At 34.2% G+C, this 18,028-nt stretch overlaps 1 protein-coding gene and 1 long non-coding RNA gene across 6 annotated transcripts in view; one reads left to right on the forward strand and one right to left on the reverse strand.

Annotated features, from left to right (window-relative positions):
* Positions 1-18,028, reverse strand: part of FOXP2 (forkhead box P2) — a 407,653-nt gene that overhangs the window by 248,972 nt on the left and 140,653 nt on the right. The window contains exon 4 of one of the 5 annotated variants that reach the window (XM_032688020.1): positions 14,670-14,773. The exons of the other annotated variants lie outside the window; for them this stretch is intronic. The gene's annotated coding sequence lies outside the window, so the exon portion shown is untranslated. The remainder of the gene's footprint in view (positions 1-14,669; positions 14,774-18,028) is intronic. 5 annotated transcript variants of the gene reach the window in all.
* LOC116786894 lies at positions 13,024-13,494 on the forward strand. The gene is made up of 2 exons (XR_004357106.1): positions 13,024-13,130; positions 13,360-13,494. It is a non-coding gene; the product is annotated as an uncharacterized LOC116786894 (long non-coding RNA).

An 18,028-nucleotide genomic window follows, 5' to 3' on the forward strand; every position in this document is an offset into this window, starting at 1 on the left:
TTTTACAGAAAGACCTTAGGGAAGATTAAAAACACCATTCTGCATCAAAATACAAACTTTTTCAACTACCAGAAAAAATATTAAAATCTCAGGTTCATTGTGAAGGAATAACCCTCATAATAATGTTCAAACATCCCTAAGTGTGCTCCCAGATAGCAAATTGGATATGAAAAGGGACAAAGTATTACAACATGGCAGAGGAAAGAATCACAATGCAGAAACAAAAAGATACAGAAGTGCCAGCTTCTGGGAAAGGAGGTCTCCACTACCTTCATACACATTTGATAAGATATCACTCATGCTTAGCTGGAGTCCCAGTGTACTGTAAAGCCCTAGAGTAGCTGGACCCCCAAAGGACTGTAGATCTTAAGGGAAGTGGTGAATTTCTTTGTTTTTCTACAGCACACAGCACAAGAAAATCTGTGCTTATCAAAGCTACTACTTGGATTCCTATCTCAATGAATAACCACAGCAAGCCAAGCAAACAGTAGAACAATGACCAGAAGAAAGACACGGTAAAAAGGAGATAGTGAAAGACTGGACACAAATATCAGGGAATATACAAGCTCTGGATCTGACCAGAAATGTTCAACATAAAGTAAATGCCAGAAAAGTAGTTGGCCTAAATAACAATGAGTTACTATTTTAACTCTTTGTAATAAGCGATAGCCAGTAATTATATCTACTTAAATTCTTCGTTTAGTAACAATCATACAAGATGCACTGATAACTGCATCTATCTTTCATGGAACAGGAGAATCATGCAAAAAGCTTGCAAGAATATGAAAATACCCCCCAGGCCAATAAGACAATTTCATTTTTCCAAACATTTTATTAGCTCTGCATATGACAGTTCTTTACATATAAAACCATGGATTCTGAGGAGACCTTCTTTTGACTTGTTCTCAACTACCACACTGGAATTCATAGCAAGGCAATGATCAGTTGCATATGTTGTGTGCACCTGTGAAAATCTAATCCAAAATATAAGGAGGATTGTTCAAAAACTCTGGACCTACAGGGATGAGATACCTGTTCTGGTTTCATCCTTTGAAGTTTGCAACACTCATGAACTACATAATATGGCAGACATGCCTGAAAGCCAGACTGTTTTCATGGTTTCAATGAATATGTACAACTCTTGTGTCATAAAATTACAAATTATGACAAATATAATTCCTAAAAGTAAGTCATGTTAGTTAAGGTAACTGAAACAGCTTGACAAGAACTGGCCTTAGTAAATACCACAACATTTGTAGCTTCCCTGGGTGTTTCTGCTTCCAGCCCACTGTGGAGAGAGTGCTTGAAGTTGCAAGGCAACAGGGGCTGTTTGGAGAGGTGGCACCACTTCAGCAGGGGCACTTGAAGGATGAGGCAAAGGAATTCAAGTAAGGGCAATCCAACCTCCAAGTCTCACCCTCACTCAAGCAGAATTAAAAAGAAGAGACCCCTTAGAAGATTTTTAGTGGGAAAAAAAAAAAAAAGGAACATGCAGGGGGAACCCAGACATTGTCTAGATGGTTAGAAAAACCTGTAGAAGTAGTGGCAGCTGTAACACCCTGGGAGAAATTTCAGTAGGTTTTATAGGAGCAACTCTGTCCTATCTTGGTTAAACATTTGGACTAATTCTTTCTTATATCCCTCACATTTTCTCCCCATAAATCTTAAGCTCATACCTTTTAGTTTCTTTTACCTGGCCTTCCCTTAAATTTCAGCAAAAGAGTAAAACAGAAAGAAAATAAATGGAACTAAAACCGTGAAAATCATAAGGCATTCACATGACAAAACAACTGGTACCTCCCCATGTCCTTTTTTTGCCACCATATTTCATGTATATTAATTCATTTCCAGGCTTTCTTCTGGAAGAAAGCAAGAAAGTAACCAGTTGGTTTCAAACAGAAATAAATTCAAACACAATTAAAGGAACAAGCGATTTCTGGGCCTGCCCCAGGTCAACACAATGGAGCTGAACCATGTCATCCTTGGTGCCCTAAACCTGGAGCCTGCAGCATCTTTCTTCAAGAATCCCACATGCTGCAAGACAATGGTTACATTTTTCCAGGCACTCAAAACCAACAATTCCCAAAAAAATACAAACCCTGCCTTAAGCCACATTATCTGATTCAAAAGCTAGACTTTTATTATAAAATAGCATTGGCTCAAGCATCATACTGCAACTGCCCATTAACATTTAACCCTGGCCAATGTCAACTAGCACCATTCCAGGCAATGCTCAGGCACAGGCTGAGTCTGCATAAAGTGGGGACTGCTCCCAGCACACAGTATAGTGGAGGCATCTCTGTTTGGGCAGTGAAAGGAAAAAGAGTGTCGAGATAAGGACAGAAGATACTGTGCCACTTCTTTCAGTGGTGGAGAACAGGCCCTGGCTCCAAGAGACTTAGGCCACAAGCTCCATGCAGGACATGCAGTGTCAGGCTGCTCAACCATGGGCTGTCCTTTTTCTAAATGGGCACAGGTCACTTCACATGACCTGTCTGGACCAAATACTGCTGACTGAGATGGTCTTTAGCAATGTAAATGCAACCCAATCATTCTCCATATGTCTGTATGTACTACCTTCTCTCTCTTTCTCCACATCCTATGGAATGCATGGTAGAGTCTCTCTATACTTTCTGATTTTACACACTACCAATACCATAATATATGTGATACTTACAAGAAGTACACTTCCATTCACTATTTCCTCATTAAGAAGTTTGGATTTTTGGCCATAATGGTAATCACAAGTAATGTGTAAAAATGCCAAAACATTTTTATACATTATTTTTTAACATTACGCTACTCCTCCCATATACATCTTTGCCAAAAGTGCAAGGGTTTGGACTTTTTACAAGAAATACAAGAACTCTTGAAATATTTTGCTTTCTAAATTCAGCGGCTTCATATAGGCAAGCATTCTGCTGCTGTTAACACTCATCACATGGGCAAGCAGTATCAGCTGCAAATCCTGCTTTTCCTTCACATAAAGTAGTTTATTTACCTCTTATTCTGTACAACAACACCCTGAAAGGGCTAATCTCCCTTTATCCCACGGTGACTCCTATTTGCTACTATAGCAAGAAGAGTAGCTCTGTGTGCTGCTCCCTGAGAAAACGAACTACAGTTTGTAAAGTTAGACTCTGAAGGCTTCACCACAGACCTAGTTTAAAACAAAGTGCAAAAAAGAATTAGTATCAAGTGTAGACATAGCATTTTTGGAGGAATTTTTTTCATGTGCTAACTGGAAGACACTGGTCCCAACTGAAAATCATCAGCTGTCAGACATTCAACTCAAATGATCTCCATTACTTTGCCACACACTTATAAAACTTCTACTCAAACTGGGGAACTCCACTGCTTTTATTAACAATAGACATTAAAGGACTTGAGCTGAAAACTGTGTAAAATTCATAATAACTAATACGAACTGTGGCAGAACAATCACACCATACTGCCTCTAGGAAAAAAGTAGAAACAAACTATGGAAACAGATTAGGGAATATGGTTACAATCACTGACTGTACATGTTTAAAAGATAAAAGGATCATTTTGCCCCACTTTTCAGTCCTAATACTTAAACTATTGTAAAATAAGAAAATAAAATGCAGAGAAAAAAATCTTGAGTGTGTAAAAGAACAGCAATCTTAATATTGCGTATAAGAGCAAGAATAAAATCAAATGCATTTCATTTTCAGAGATTTAATAATCTGCCAAGTAGTGACAAGAAAAAAAATTTGAAGTGCCTCTATTTTTCACAGGAAGATCTTTTTTCTCTAAAGTTATTGAACCAGCCAAACAATTAGATTCCTGAAGTCCTCTTAAAATTGTTTTTACAAAGACTTGTTAAATGGACTTGGTTTAAAGTCATGGCCAAAATGGCAGGTTTAGAAAGACTTGGTGTATATTTTAGAACTGATGCAGTTCTCCAAACTGTTTCATGTACATTATGCATAGCATAGCTTGAGTCAGTGTAGCCACTGTAAGGAAAAGGAGGAAATACCTTTAGGAACTAACCGTATGTTTTCTCACTTTTTACTCTCCACAGGTGAAAAACACCTACATAGAAGAGTTTATGCTTTTCACTTATTTCCTTCTTTATGATGTAGAAATAGGCCAGTAAGAAATTTCCGCAGATTTCTCTCCCAAAAACATATGGAACAGAGACTGAGGTTACCCGGTTTCTTAGTTTAGACTCAGGAGGATAATCACACCTCTCCCTGTATTTTTTTCTAAAAGAGCTGGAAGTTAAATGAACTTGAATAGAAACTTTCAAGTTAGAGGGATGAAAATATCGTGGGGTTTGATGGTTTGGTTTTTTTTAATAAATCCTGAATTTGTTTTCCAAAGGAAAGCAAGTTAAATCAGGTTAATTGAAAGAATTCTAAAATTTTAGCAGTCTCTCCTGTACTTTTCTGTATTTCCCTAGTACACAGTATGGTCTGCTTACTCATTTTCCAGTCTTCCAGAAAAAAAACTGAAGGGAAATTCTCCCAGCAAATAAAAAATAAAAAATAAAAAAATAAAAAAAATTTTAAAAAATTTAAAAAAAAAAGAGAAAGAAAGACAAAACTTATAAGAACTGAATTGCTAAGGATCAGGAACATGAATATAAGAAAATGATAAGAATTCATTAAATATTTATAAGTAACAGTTTTAGGAAACTCAATTAGCATAAGAAGTCAGGTGGCAAGAAACATCTTTCGGAGAAGAACGCATCTGAACAACTATGGCAAAAAAAGTTGATCAATGAAAAAAAATCTATGGACCAGCCAGCAGCCAGGGGTATCTAGCTGTTCCTAGAACAGTCCCTGAATGGGAGGCAAAAGAATTTCCCTGTCCAATGGCATTCATTCATTCCCCTTGTATAATCCCATGTGCCACCTATAGCTTGTGTTGGATCAAAAAAATGATTAGACATCAGTTCACTTCGACCAGATGTGTCTGTTCCAAACTATAGCAGGAATCAGTCCATGAGCTCTTCTGCTGGTCAGCTATCACCAGAGTACAACAGGAAACCGAGGTGTGGGAATCAGAAGAGTGGCCTAGTGTATTTATTTCATCACATTTGTCAACTGATCTGTGAAGCATAGTGGTACTTTATTTTAAAGCATTTACTGTTTCAGAGCAATGCAGAAGTATTCCATAGTTGTGCAATAACCCCAATACTGGTTTTAAATGTCCACGGTCTACGTGAAAAAAAAATCAACACAATACATTATTGCTTATTACATTATGTAAACTACTGCATAGCATTATTTTATTTACAATTATTCTGAATTTATGTTACAAGGATTATTGTTATGATTGTTTTACTGTTAAACTTTTTTTTCTCATCTAGAATCAAGTTGAAAGCAGAAAGATTGTAAATCGTATGGATCAAAGACTATACATCAGTGTGTCACACACCATGTGGCATTGTGTTTTGCCAAGTCAAAGTTATGCTCCAAGTTTCAAAACTTCAAACAACTGAAATACCACAACATTCATAAAACAGAACTGAGCTACTGGGAGTAAGAAAAAAATACAAAAAAGGTAACAGACCTCAACAGCAGATAGTAAAATTAACATTTCAACAGTTCTTGCCTTTCATCTCAGTCTCCATAGTACATTTTTTCTGGAAAAGCTACGATTTAGGTTTAGCAAGATGCAGAATTACATAAAACATCTGGAATATGGGACAAGGAATATTGGCTTATTATCCCTGGTGGACCCTCCCTATGAAAAATTTAATAGGTCTGTTTTGGTAGTTTTAATCTCCAGAGCACCCCAAGCTATGTTATGGAAACATCATCTTGGTAATTTATATTAGAAAGAACACCTGGTGATGAAAGCAAATATACCCTCTTTAAAATTGTGAGTGATTTTTCTTTAATCCTAAAACTTTTCATCTTCTTAAATATATAATTTTTAACAGCTTGACTAAAAATTAGTTTTTGTATCTTTGAGACTGATCACATTGTAACCATTGTGAACTTAACACTATTTTATTAGAGAGCTACATTTCTTCATTCCTGTCTTCAGAGAACAAGTCATTTTGTCTTTACTTTGACATTGGCCTTTTACAGATTACAGAGGAAGCTCTTTTGAATCTTATATGAATATCACAAAATCACTTAAAATGTTGTCCATTTATTACTTCACAGCTTCGAATATTAAGGGAAAAAAGAACTGTTAAATAGATTTCTAGTATTCTTATTCCTATCTCTAATTTTAAAGGTAGAGTTAGCTATAAATAATAATAAATACATAAATTTTTTCACAATTTATTCTAGGACCAATTTCAAGTGACAGTATGCAGCATACATAAATTATATGAATTCTGATCTGTATTTGCTTTTTGTGGCTTCTTTCAAAATAATTAGCAAAAATCTATATATGAAAGCAGAGAAATTATTTTCCATTAAAATCATTAACTGGTTTCCTCTGATATAAATACAGGTAAAATGGTATATAACTGAAAATTAAACATACAACTTTCTAATACCAGACTGCTTTATGCTTTATTATAAAACCACAATTTTGACTGTTGTTAATGTATTATGTTATCATTAAATGAGAAATTAATGAAAGTACTGGTCAATATATAGAGGAAGTTACTAATAAAAATGCATTCTATATTTTCCAGCTACAATTAGATTTTAATTTATCAAATTTCTAAAGAAACAACACATGTACAAATTAATCTGTTTTTATCATTTAACATATCTCACTTAAAACATATTCTAAAACATATTTTGTGTTTTCTAACAAGAAAGCCCATAATCTGTGGCTTATAAAGATTTCAGAAACATTTTTTTATTATTTTGACACTGATACGCCTACATTTCTAATATTCCAACCCTGCAACATTTTAAATGCAATTAAAAGTGGTTATGAAAGAGTGTGGACTTCCTTGTGAAGTAGGAAATCACTCTTGTGATTAACATGCAAACGAGCTCATGCTGGCAGAATAGATTGGGGTTTTAAAACCCCAATTACTTTTGTATGATTATCTATTTACCCGTACACAGACTATTTTCATTTTTCATCTCATACAAAGTCATCCTGCTTACATTTTTAGCACAGCAATTAATATTTACAGTAATTATGACATCAAGCACTATTGAGAATAAGCCAAGTGAATCATTTACCATGTTTTTTAAATATATGTTATTAAAATAACATCTATGGTAATGTATTGCAGAGGACAGAGATATATTATTGGCCTTTATACACAATCCAACCTAATACAACATTGTATTAGCTTTAAATTTAGTTAAGGGGCGTATTGTTTTTAGTATCTGAGTAGGTCAACTGCTGTTCATTCCGATTACAAATGCCAAAACTCTAAAGTCTGTAACTGCTTTGTATAAAGATTAAGGTTTGTTTAAACTTTCACAGTAAAAATAACAATAAAATTACTTCCTCACGTTTTTCTTTTATTTTTCCCCCTCTTTTTTTAGTAATAACAGACAATTCTTAACTTTCACTAACACACTTTGATTCATACCTGCTGCAGAGTGCACATATACACATTTTTTCCAGACTTCTAAAGAAAATTATAATGCATTAATGACAGGAACTATGGTAATGGAAAAAGGTCACCCTCTTTTGAACACCTTCTGTTTTAAACCATTATATATAAAGACATTTGAGAAAGCAAAGAATTAAAAGGCAGCCTTTGTGCAACCCATTACTGAAATATTATAGAATAATCTATATCAAATGTAGTGGAATAGCAGATTCTTTTGGATCTAAATTTACTGCAGCCACAGAAATGCTTTTATGCTTATTATGTATCTGCATGTTGATTCAATTATTAAAGGGACACCTGACAGCAGACTTACTTAATTGAATTAATTAAACTGGGTGAATAATCACAGAATTACTATTGTATGAAATTTGTCCTGAGAAGTAACACTGGCATTATGAAATTGCAAGTAATTTGAATGGTAAAATACACTCAGCAGAGCAGTGTTCACTCACTGTATTCTGAAATTCTTTACCTCATACATGAACAAATAGGACATAAAAATGAATAGAAAGCTGTGAGTAATGAATGCTTCTCCCTATCTATTTTAATTTACTATGTGAGTCCAGATACATCACTAGATCTTTTAAAAACTTTGCAAAAAGGATTCAAAATAATAGTAGTAATTTTATTCTCTTACTCAAAAATGATACAATGGAGTGGACTATCAGATACCACAAGAGAGGTACTATAAAACTGAAACACTTGTGTAAAACAGTACTTGTAACTGGAAAATCTAGAAAATATTTTAATATGTCAAATTAAAAATATGCAAGTATTGTTTACTGACTAAAGCAACCAAATTAAAGATGTTATTTAAAAAAAAATTAATAGACTGATACAGTGAGCTTCTACCACTGATTTTAGCAACAGGAGCAATTTTCTTTGATGATTAAATGTTATGACATACTGCATATAATATATTCCTTTTAAGATCTTCTGAAACAATTTTTTGTTATTATTAAAACCAGTTTACTGATTAAGTTCAGAAGAATTTATTATGCTGTCTTCTATTTAGCTGCATTTGATAATTCACTAAATAGAAGTGAAATTTTACATGCCAGATTTTTTTAAGCACACATTTTCTGCTGCCCCTGCTTTCACACCAAAAAAGAGACAAAAAAGCCTCACTGCTCAGAACAGAAGTTTATACTGGCAAAAGCTATTCCTGGAGTGCAAGCACCCGATCTGACATATATCCAAGTCCCAGCTATTAGCTCTGCATCACCAGTGGGTATTTTTCTTACTTCCTCTTGCAAGGTTTTTGTTTTGCTTTGCTTTTGCAATAATCTCCATAATAGCAAAATGTACAAAATCGTGAAATTTCGTATGAGAGAATGGTGGGACTGGATATTTACCTTAGTCTAAAGTAATCTGCAGTATAGTAAAAGCACACCCACCACCTTTTTTTTTTTTTAATCATAAATGTGTTTTCTCTTCCTAAAATTTAATATTGATGATTCTACAGATAGAAAATATTAATTTAGAAGTTATTATTTATTTATATTACTAAAAAGAACATGAACATTTATGGATATTCTGTCAGAATATTTTAAAATTAAATAATACGACATCTAACATCTATATACCATAAATCACTGACTTTTTTACATTCATATTTTCCCTCATATTCCTACTTGAATATAATTCATTTTACAAATATGTCTGATCCTGCCTCTGACCTTACTACACTTTAAGCTCTTTTCTGCTCATGGAAAGCTAATTTGCATTTTTAAAAAAATGTGGCTGTATTAATGATCTAATTTACCACAAAAAGGCTTTATAATAAATACAAAAAGGACAGCCATTAGCTTTCTTTCCACAATAAAATCAAAACAAAAAATAAACCATCTCATTACACAACAATTAACAGGGATTTTTTTCCTAACACAATACTAAATGAATCTGTAGTGTTCAGCATCCATAAACATTTATATTGTGGAGTATTCTTGCTCTACTATCAAAATAAGGAATATTATAAATATGCAAAGTTTTACAAAACACTTTTCTAAGAAAACTATACATCCATTTTAATACCTATATTAATAACCACAGTGGTTAGATTTTTCTTTTACATAAATTATACAAAGTACATTGGAATTACATACCATTTTAATACCAGTTTATTATAGCTTTATTTCATAATATCGGAGGTGGAAATGGAAACAGTGCCATCATGTGATACTTTTCAGGCTACTTCACTTTTTTATTTCCAAGGACTGAGTCTATTGCTGCTATACAAATAACAGTTCCTAGAAAAGCACGCAATGGCAGCATAATTTATTATATGCCATGCTGTAACTAGATCATTTTAGGTATTTTTATGCATTAAGTATTGAAAACACCTTTTAAATCTGCAAAGATAAATAAGAATATGATCAGTAAAAATATTACTTAGCTCATTTATTAAAAGTTCACAAATTATCCAACACAGTCTTGTGAAATTTCTTCCAGTTTACAGTCAAGATATTAATCCAAACAGATTAATTTTAACAAAGGAGCCCAGAAGTTAAATTCAGTGGTTTTAATTAGTACTGGGCAGACTACCTGGAAAAAAACCCTAATATGTGAAATCGTCACAGGCATACAATATCGAAGCCAAATCCAACTCGTATTATATTTACTTTACAAGATATTTTTTTCATAAAATCAGACACACGGTTATTTTTTATTTGTATCTATTTGATATTGAAATGAAGGCATTTTTCTCACCAGTGGTCAGTATAAACTAGAAAATCCAGACTTGATGCTAAACACGCATATTTCCACTTATCTCTTCTGTTTTCCAGAGTTCAAGACAACCATTTAACAACTGCTTGGAATCTAGAAATACAAGTAATCTATTAAGTCTGAAATCCCACTTTAATGCACAACTCACAGCTGCCAAATCTCAAACTACTTTACAGTAGTGGAGGTTTTTAAAATACATCTTTATACAAAATTAAACCCTTACAGTGAATTCATTGATGCATGGGTGAAAGTTGATAAAAAAATGCAGGAATTGTAACTTCTAAAATGAACCCAGATGCTAGATATTGCTTATCAAGTTTCAGAATTTATAGAATAGGAACAACAACTGAATTCTCCAAGATTAAAACTCCATACAAAATTTAACTGCCTACAATTCCATAAGAAAACTGTTACTATTATGTTATTATTTTTAAGCATATGGGCATGTACAGCCATGTAAAACATTTAGATTTCTTTATGTAGGACTCAAAAATTCATGGTATATGTATGCAAACCACCTATATGAGTTATGTTCAAGAGTGTTTTGAGTCTGGAACAAGCAGAGATTTTTAAAAGTATGTTTCATATATTCAGAACTCCATTTATGGGTCAGCATTATAGCTGGTGAACATATCTGCTTTTGTTAAAGGGTAACAAAGCAAACTCCTCCGCCCTTGAGAACCTTCAGAGGGCAGGATACAAGACTGAAAACATGAAATATAAGAAAACTACTGCAGTAAGAAAATAATAGCGAGAAATAATGTTATGCTCCTAAATCGAATATGTACTACTTATAGGTAACATTTTAGAAATTGTTCGAACTAAACCAAATTGCATTTAGCAGGTTGGAAGGCAGGCCACTGGCAAATGCATAAGTACTGAATTGTACACTTAGCACAGGAAAGCTCATTTTTTATGTTTGCAACCCAACAAGGAAGTTTTTGAGGAACAGACTAAAAAGTGAGAGAGCTTTTATCACTGCTATTGTTACTTATTCTTCAATTGTTAGATGTTTTCCTTAGTGCCAGCAATAACCAGCCTGTCTCCCCTCCTGACATTTCAGCCTTGACAGGCTGGATAGAAAACTAATTTGACTGGAATTTTACCAGCACAAGTGATACCTGGAACTCAGTGCAATCTGTACCAAGGTATTTAATACCGATAATAGGGGGCGATTCTAAATCTGTTTGGTTCTTGTTGGTAATTATCATCCTTGAGTGTGATAAAAACTTCTCTTTTCTATGGTTACGGTTTAGACTTGGTCCCCCCCAAAATCGGTAACTATTTCCCATCATCACGCAACACATAAAACCCACATCAACATTTACTACATAGTTTTATTATGTTGGTTTTGAGCTGGATCATGAGTATTAACAATATGACCTTACAAAACACTGTCAGGATACTCACAGTGCTGTACAGAAACAAGACTATAAATCAGATAAAATCATAAACTAACTGGATTAAGCACTAACTACAGGAAATCATAATCTGGTGGGGCATTTGCTGGTTGATCAGCAAGATATTTGAGAAATCTGAAAAAGGGAGGAAAAACTGTGGTCATTTTCATATCCCTTCCCAGTAACCTCTTCAACACCTATCAAAAGAGGAATTTGCTTGTTTTTTGTGTTCTGCTTTTCCTGTGCTGCCAAAAACAGGTGCTCACTTAAGACAGATATACTAGGCTGCAGATGAATACTCTGAACGTCAGTGGAGGAGAGTATCTACATAAACATCTGCACAAGTATTTCTACAATTGTGAACTAAGGGAGAGGCTGCACTACTCTCTGGGTGAAAAGACAAAATTACATTTCTTATCTGTATTTTATTTCTCTACTGCAGAAATTCAGTGTTCTATACAGAAGTCAAAACAGCAGAATGAACACCAAATATTTGATAGGGATTCTAATATCTCACATTCCCAATTAATAAGATAGAAAATTTCAAAATTGTAAAAAATAGATAAGTAATTTTTAAAATTTATTAGAGCTGAGACCTTTAGGTAAATGTATTGGGTGGGAATCAAATGGTAGACTTGTAGATGGCTAACCCAGAGGCTAGTACTTGTCTAACCATGTAGCACCCATCTATTTGAATAAACCACAAAATCTGAAAGATTCCAAAACTACTAATTAAATTGCTGCAATACAGAATCATTGGACTCGGATGGATCAAAATTAATTGGGTCAAAATATATAATGTAGAACTTCTCAAGCAAATGATTAGACATTTTCTAAGGTTTTGAAAATTTTAGAAAGCACAGTTTTCACCAGGTTCTGTGCACATGGTTATATCATCTCCTTAATTCATGAAGAGACTGGGAACAAAAAGATTTTCCCATACTTGTCAAGGCACACTTCAAGAACAAACAACTTTAGTTACTGTGCAAGGCTTTCTCAAATAGAAATATTGTTACTCACGTTAACTTTCCAACACAAACAAAATGTCAGATGAAATAAGATATACTGTCAGAAAAGAAAAATTAGCCATATGTGGTGGTTTAAAATTAGGTTCACTGATAGCTGCAGCACCATATTCCATCACCTGCGAGCCACAGGTGGTCTTATAAAGAGAGTTACATTGTAAGGTGATAATGGCTCCCATCATTCACTGACATAGCTAGAAACTAGGCGTTTACTCAGCAGTTGTCACTGAAGTCAAAAGTAAGGAACAACTAAAGGTTCTTTTGTGTAGGGACAGCTGAAACAAGGCCCTAAGTGGGAGCAGCATGCATAAGCCCATGCAGATCTCCAGTTACAGGTTACAAAGCAATGTATATCAGGGTCTATGAGACATGGAAATGTCTCACTGAACAATGACGCTCAAAGCATCAGTCTCCATGAAACAGTCTTTCATAAGGAGCTCTGAAGTTCTATGGAGAGGAAAACAAGTAATAATTTAGTAATGACTCTACTGAGGTCAAAGAATACCTAAATGAATTCTTATTAACAAGCCAAGTAGAAAGTTGCACAGACTGTTAACTAGAAAATACCAAAAAGCTGTCACTATCAGAGTCAGTGTAAATGAAAATATTTTTGTATTTGATAATAGTCACAATCAAAAGGCCGAGATGGTCAACATATGGCTAAATATAACTGGACATATTTTTCTATCTGTAGACTGACAGACAAAAGGAAAATCCCCGGAGGATGAACTCAAGCTTCAAGACAGCTTAAGTATAGAGTTTGATGTGTGCAAAAGACACAGGAGGTCAAGTAATCCCCTTATGGTTAGAGAATATAGTAAAAATTCTATTTGCTTGTAAAGTCTCTTTATTTCACTGGTCTTTCAGATAAAGTATTATGATTAAGTGACACATGGTCTTTAGTGGGATGCACTGGTTTCTGGAATGGTATTTATTACTAGAAACCTGATAGAAGAAAAAAGATTGAAATAAAGAAAAAGGTCTGAAACAAAAACCAAACAAAAATGGCTTAATTGCTAAGTCACTCATTTTGGAGTGGAACATTCCTTCCACTCTTATCCTAAGACTGTTTTGCCCACTGAACTTATTTAAGGTCTGCAAAACCTGTCTCTCTGTTGAATGGATAGCTACTGCCAACTTTCTTCTATTTGGACTCTTCAACAGGAAGAGGGAAAACACTTTCTTTTTCAACTCCCTTATGCTACTTGCAGGATTTCCGTGGGGGTTCTAATAATACTTAATTGGAAAGAACACACAAAAGTACATTCTGTCTCTGAAGAAGCCTCTGATGCTGGGTCTCCATACTTAGTTACTCATTGCCACCTGAGTCAAGATTCTTAGGAAATTAATACAACTCTCAGATGCAAGGAGAAGCTCCAGGTAAGTTTAAGTTGTCATTGTTTGTTTGTTTTTGAAAAGCAGAAACAACCACAACAAATGCAGTTTCTCTGAAAAGTAAACAAGTGTTTTCAGCTCAACACAGGAACAACACAAACACAACATGAAACAGTTCCATGATGCTATTTTCAACTTCATTTAACAGAAATAAATCAGGCTGAAAAATATGGAAATTCCTACAGAAAAATCAAACTACCAGAAATTGTATCTCTTCAGCCTGTGAACATACAAGTAGAATCAGGTTTTAACACATGAACACCAGCACCGGTTCAAGATGATACAGGTGATATTTTCCACTGTCAATCAACATTAAATCAATTCCCAGTTTTGCTTTCAGAGAAGCGCACTTGGATTTTGGCTGCTTGCAGTATTTCAGATGAGCCATAAAACAGAATTCCTGAACACTTGTGCTTACAGATCACATTGCACTTCACAGCTGTTGTGTTTTACCCCAGTAGAGGGTGCATTTAAGCAAGTGGAAAAAAGCAATTTTCTTTTAAACATAGCTTAAAGTGCTTAGGGGTCTTTTTGAATGAAATGTAATGCATACATATATTATATTTTAAATATATTAAATAATTCATAACAAGTAATTATTAGGCCTACCTGCAATGTTTATCTCATTTTCTTCTAGTTCCTCATGTGCCACATTGAACAACAGCATAATGCTGCAACTAGCTAGATGGAGCAGTGAAGTCTGAGGAGCAGACCTAAATTTCACAACATTGTGATAAATACGAGGTCAGTAAATCTGTATGAAGGAATTGCTACTATAATTACTTTTTAAAAAGGAAAATTTTGATTAATCTTCTACATTAGAAGAATGCTGAGATTGCAAAAGCAAAGCATTTAAAAAACGGAACATGCCTGAAGTAAAGCTCTTCATATGGCATTATTTCAACCTCCTCTGCATGACCTTTCCTCCATTCTTTGTTATTGTGTGCCACATTATTTGTTTCCCCAGGACCTACGTTTCATCACTGCATTGGATAGACTAGTTTGAAAATGAACTGGGTTTTTTAAAGACTTGTATTTAGTATTATTTAGTGCAGAGACTGTTGTCTCTGTCCTGTGCTCCCTTTGTTGCTGAAATTGTAAGGGTTATGTCCAAAATATGCACGGTTTTGGAACTGGAGGAACTTTTTAGGGAAGCAGAATGCCATTTCAAAATGGATTTCTGCCACAAATAACTTTTCACCAAGCTCCATAAAATGAAAAAATATGAACAAATTACCATTCAATACAAATTCTTCCTTTTCAAGACTGTCATACACATCTACCATTACGGTAGTTAGACGTAAATAAACGCAAAACTTTCTTAAAAGTTCATGCATATTCTCTTTTGCATGTATGTTCTCCAGTGAAGTGTCATGAAGTAACCTATTTTCATAAATATTTTAGTCCTGTGGCCAATGAAACTCAAAATTCAGAAAAGAAATAGTCCACAATTATCTTCCTACTAATTTTTCTTTCTCCTAAGTGAAAAAAACCTCTCACCTTTTCATGATTTAATGTTAGAATAAAAAAAAGACAGCTGTCATTCTTTCTAAAACACAAACTAAACTGTATTCGAAGGAGCAGGGATTCCAACCCAATTGCACAGGATTAATTAAATGAAGCATTTTCAAAGAAAACACTTAAATAACATGTGGCTAGTAGTTCTACTTGGATTGGACAATGGCAATTGGACATGGAATGAATAAAGAAATACATTAGTATGGGCGGAAGCAAAATAAGAACAAACTCAGGTAGTTCTGTAAGCAGTAGAACTTCTGAATAACATCACTGGGCATTCTTAATGCTTCTTCCTCAGCAGATGCACTATGTTGCATTTTCCTGTTATATAGTCCATCTGTTTTCATGGATATAAGCATCTTTGAGGCCTCTACTTCTCAATCAAATTTTTCTGAAGTTGGTCAACAGGTTCAAGATTTATTGTGGGGGACTGACAGATAGTATGATTGCATCAACTTACAGAAGTTCTGCTTCCTTACAAAAGTATGATAAAAATAGCAAATCTAGGCTATGTTAGCCTAGGAAATAGACAATTCCACAGCAGGGCACTTTCTGCAGGAAAGGCCAAGCCAGGAAGAACACAGGAATACAGTGTCCAGGTCTAGCAGTAAGAATTCTCAAACTGCCATAACACAAAAAAAGGAGAGCAGATAAAAATGCGGCCAGTTCTGCACCAATTATTAAAAATAAGATTAATCAATTATAATATTTAAACTAGCATGCTAAAGAAAAAAAAAAAAAAAAAAAAACAAAAAAAAAAAAAAAAAAAAAAAAGAAATGTAATATTTAATACACTGTAATTACCTGTTGTTAGCAATTTTTGATTAATTCTGTTAGAAAATCTCAGATAGGTCTTAACTTAAAGAGCTTGCTTCTTTGAATTCAAACTATAGTATGGTATTGGTTAGGTAACAGAACATGACAGACCAAATTAATTTAACTGCAATACTTCAGATACAGTTTTATCAAGGATTAATATAGCACAATACTTCCAATTGTTATGACCATGTTGTCATCAGTTTAGGTGCAGTAACTCCCCTTTTAGTAGTTCAGTCATGCTTTGAATACTCAGTGCACTTATCTCACCTCTTATTGATTCACCAGAAGAAAAGCTGCTTGTAAAGAATGGCGTGGTCTTGTTACAGGACAACTTAGATAATATATATCTTCATTTTGTTTCATTCTTTGTATTATTTAGTATGAAATCAAGATTAGGTCACAGAAGAAACTGCCATGGAGGAGATGCCCCTCTGAAATATCTATACAGCATTACTGTCAGATGTACCCTAAAGCATCAGGCTTATAAGGGTGACCAGCACTCATTCATGCATTTGGTTAATCTTGTTGCACATACGGTTGGTCTCTTGACTTAATAATGCATTCAACACATTCACAAGTATGGAATTGTTTTTCCCTTTAAGTCAGTGCCTCTGGTAAATAAGTAGCAGAAGCTGTCTCCATTTGGTGCACTTATTGGTAAGAAGACCGCTGAGGAACTCATTCATTCACACTGGACTAGTTACGTCACCTAACTTTCTCTCTTACTCTTCTGCACTAGACATGAAATTCATATCCACCTTATTTTCTTAATGAATGGGTTTCTCCTAATATAAAAGTTACAGATACAAGAATTTGCACAATCCTCAGTGGCATCACAAAAGAGATGCACAGCTTTGCTAATTTAAGTAACTTTTTAAGTCTAAAGCAACTGAACTTAAATATGTAGTAGAATTAAACTGTATGAGAAGCAGTAAAACATCATTATAAAGATAGGAAATACATTAGTAACATGAGGAATGGTGAAACCGTGAATTAAATTTCACAGTTGCTACACATGTTCAAGTAAGTAAACACAGTTTTCACAAAAGATTTTTCAACTGGAAATCAGAAAAATAAGGTGAAAAAAAAGAAACAGCTAAAGAAATCTCTGAACACTGAATTTCAACAGTTTAATTTTTTTGTTTAAATGCTCATTTACAGATAAAATTTGGAATGACATCACATTCATCAAACTGTCCACTTAATGTAACAATATTGCATCTCACTGACAAATCAGACATCAATTAGAAGCTGTAAAATTTAATTAAACATATCCTAATCACAGCTACCACTGTAATGTGACCCGCACCTGTGCATGCATTTCACGTATCACTACATGACAGCACCGCACTTCCATTTTTCCTGCTACCATCTTGAGGACTTATAATGAAGGTTTTCAGAGGCAGAACCAATGGAAATAAGAGGGGGGGGGGAGAAAGAAGTTTGCTGAAACAGAAAGACAGAGATAAATACACAATATCTGTAATACAGGCATACAGGAGTTCAAGACATAGGTATATATGTTCAAAATAAAACAAGTAAAACACAAATGCTGAACTATGTGACTATATTTTCACCTTCATGTCCTAGCAACTACACAAAGAAGGAAAGCTTTGCTTTCATGCTTTATG

Source organism: Chiroxiphia lanceolata, chromosome 5 (genome assembly GCF_009829145.1).
Source record: "Chiroxiphia lanceolata isolate bChiLan1 chromosome 5, bChiLan1.pri, whole genome shotgun sequence".
In the NCBI taxonomy this organism is placed as follows: Eukaryota; Metazoa; Chordata; class Aves; order Passeriformes; family Pipridae; genus Chiroxiphia; species Chiroxiphia lanceolata.